Source organism: Scyliorhinus torazame, chromosome 23, assembly GCF_047496885.1.
Source record: "Scyliorhinus torazame isolate Kashiwa2021f chromosome 23, sScyTor2.1, whole genome shotgun sequence".
Taxonomy (NCBI): domain Eukaryota; kingdom Metazoa; phylum Chordata; class Chondrichthyes; order Carcharhiniformes; family Scyliorhinidae; genus Scyliorhinus; species Scyliorhinus torazame.
Genome location: NC_092729.1, coordinates 55,187,408 through 55,190,548, shown reverse-complemented (window position 1 = coordinate 55,190,548; position 3,141 = coordinate 55,187,408). Strand labels below are relative to the sequence as shown.

Genomic DNA, 3,141 nt, shown 5'->3' with positions numbered 1-3,141 from the left:
AGACTGAGAGGGAGAGAGACTGAGAGGGTGAGAGATTGAGAGGGAGGGAGAGGCTGAGAGGGGGAGAGACTGAGAGGGAGAGAGAGAGAGAGGGAGAGACTGAGAGGGAGGGAGAGACTGAGAGGGTGAGAGATTGAGAGGGAGAGAGACTGAGAGGGAGAGAGAGGGTGAGAGACTGAGAGGGTGAGAGACTGAGAGGGAGAGAGAGACTGAGAGGGAGAGAGAGACTGAGAGGGAGAGAGATTGAGAGGGTGAGAGAGGCTGAGATGGAGAGAGAGGCTGAGAGGGTGAGGGAGACTGAGAGGGTGAGGGAGACTGAGAGGGAGAGAGAGGCTGAGAGGGAGAGAGACTGAGAGGGAGAGACTGAGAGGGAGAGACTGAGAGGGAGAGAGGGGGAGAGACTGAGAGGGAGGGAGAGACTGAGAGGGTGAAAGATTGAGAGGGAGGGAGAGGGGGAGAGACTGAGAGGGAGAGAGAGAGACTGAGAGGGAGAGAGACTGAGAGGGTGAGAGATTGAGAGGGAGGGAGAGGCTGAGAGGGGGAGAGACTGAGAGGAAGAGAGAGAGAGAGAGGGAGAGACTGAGAGGGAGAGAGAGACTGAGAGGGTGAGAGATTGAGAGGGAGAGAGACTGAGAGGGTGAGAGACTGAGAGGGTGAGAGACTTGTCTGCGTGGGTTTCCTCCGGGTGCTCCGGTTTCCTCCCACAGTCCAAAGATGTGCAGGTTAGGTGGATTGGCCATGAAAAATTGCCCTTAGTGTCCAAAATCGCCCTTTGTGTTGGGTGGAAGTGTTGAGTTTGGGTAGGGTGCTCTTTCCAAGAGCCGGTGCAGACTCAAAGGGCCGAATGGCCTCCTTCTGCACTGTAAATTCAATGATAATCTATGATTAATCTAGGACAAAGGTTCGGCACAACATTGTGGGCCGAAGGGCCTGTTCTGTGCTGTATTTTCTTTAAAAAAAACTTGTGTCTCAGCCTAAAACACAGGCTTCATTCCAGAATTATACCCGCTTCAAGTTAAGGGACTTTAATTCCGGGCAATCGAGATTACTTTACAGTCAATGGATTCATTTTAAAAGTGACCCCACTATCGTTAATTTTGTGAATTCTGCAGGCAACCTGTGCACAGGGAGAGCCCAACAAATGATGACCACTTTCAAAATTGAGTTCAGAGTTTCTGATCTGAGATTTCTCTCGCTCTCTCTACCAGATTTCAGAGATTGGCTGAAACAGTGAAATGCCCCCCCCCCCCCCCACCCCTGGGATGCTCAGAATTAATATATCCCCTGTCATTTTGGAACAAAATTAGACAGCTTCATATTCCAGATTTGTATTTTACTCTTTGCCGCCCACCAAAGGTTTAATGTGTTTGTGTCTTAGTGCAAGGCCGGGGAGGCAATAAAGAGACAACTCACGTGAGTGCGGCCTGTGGAGTAGGCCTCAGTCCATCCACTTGTCCTTTGGAGAATAGCCTTTGTCCAAAGATTCCTGCTCACATTACAGTCTTTCAAAATTCAAATTCCTGGGAAAAAGAGGGAGAAAATTAACTAAACCACTGGAAAAGATTGAAACTATTTAATACAGCGAGAGCCCAGGGTCCCCTTTTCAGTTTTACAACTCCTCAGCAACATCCAAATACAAATAAGTCACAGCTTTCAACCAGAGGTTAAAAACGATTGAGAGACAATTAATACTCAAAATCTTTTTATTATCACAATTAGGCTTACATTAATACTGCAATGAAGTTACTGTGAAAATCCCCTTCTCTTGTGTTTCTTGCTGTCTCTCTGTACCTCTTATACATATTTATGTCTCCCTCCCTCACTCTCTTTGATCCCTCCAATATTAAAATTAAACCTCAGTCAGGGTAATAACCCGGGTGAAGCCTGCGGAACAGGCCTCAGCCAGCGCTCCCTCGGGAAGAATTCACACTCCCTCGTCCTCCTCACAGGATTCCCGACCTCCTTCCAGTTTTCCAAATAAAGATGCCTCTGGAGAAAAAAAGGAGATAAAATTGGTTATAAAGACAATAACAGGGACATTTAAAAAAAAATACAAAACAGCACAACAGGAGTCCAACATTTCCAATCTCGAGCCAATCAGCAACATGTCAACACCCAAAATGCACAGCTCAAAACAGAGAGATTGACACACCCAGCGACACACACACACACACACACACAGAAGAGAGGGGTAATGTTTTCAGTGTCGTGGGTTTTTGGTTTGTGAACTGAAGTCCCTCAGACACAGATATATCCTCAGTGAGCTGTGAGCAGACTCCACCCCTAGTCTCTGCCATGTGTGGAATGTCTGTCTCAGAGGACAGCTCTCTATTGACATGTAAATGATTGACAAGAGATGCTGATCTCCTTGCTGCTCAGCCCCACACACACAGAATGTGACTTCAGCTAAACCTTGGCCTTCCCCACACCAGTGTTGTTCACTGAGCAGGCCGGAAAAAATTGGATTAAATGTAATTATTAGACAGGGACGTTCTTATTTTTTCTACCCAAGTGCATAACCTCACATTTATCCATGTTATACTGCATCTGCCACATCTCTCTCTCACTCACTCCCCTCCCAATAGGATTGAATCATAATTTAAAATAGAATTGGGAAATGATTAGAAACAGTTTGGACTAGAGATCTCTTCAGTGACCTGTGTGCAGTCCCCACCCCCGACTTTCTGTCAGGAATGTCCCCCTCGGTGTGTTTCCTGTGTCTGCAAAGGTAACAATTGTCCTGTCTATGGGTATGTTAATTCAGCAGACAGCCACAGATTCACAATGTCCTGTCCTTATTTCTGTCTTTGTTTAACATTTATTCCCTCTGAATTTCTGACATGTTGGGAATAACCATTCATCTGTCGCTTTAGGAAGGCTTTCCATAGAATGAGTAAAAACCAGCAAGAAATCACAGAATGTGAGTTAAACACAACTTCATTTCTGCTTCCATTTAGAGAGAAGATTCCTGGCCAGACAAACAAAGCTCATTGCAAAGTTTCACTTCATATTTTACTTGTTCACAGGCAGATTTTTCACTGAAATCTTCTGATGTCAATTCCTGAGATTAGAATTTATAAAGAAACAATTTGGATTGAATGAAAACGGTCAGTTTGATAACCCTAATGTCCTGACTGCCTC

The 3,141-nt window shown here is 45.7% G+C and overlaps 1 long non-coding RNA gene across 3 annotated transcripts; it reads right to left on the bottom strand.

Annotated features, from left to right (window-relative positions):
• Positions 1-1,412: 1,412 nt before the first annotated feature.
• LOC140399756 (uncharacterized) lies at positions 1,413-2,626 on the bottom strand. 3 transcript variants are annotated; one of them, XR_011937852.1, is made up of 3 exons: positions 2,526-2,626; positions 1,856-1,989; positions 1,413-1,520 (listed from the first exon to the last, which is right to left on the bottom strand). It is a non-coding gene; the product is annotated as an uncharacterized lncRNA (long non-coding RNA). The 3 variants fall into 3 exon arrangements; XR_011937850.1 differs by lacking the exon at positions 2,526-2,626 and adding an exon at positions 2,153-2,251; XR_011937851.1 differs by lacking the exon at positions 2,526-2,626 and adding an exon at positions 2,079-2,160.
• Positions 2,627-3,141: the final 515 nt, after the last annotated feature.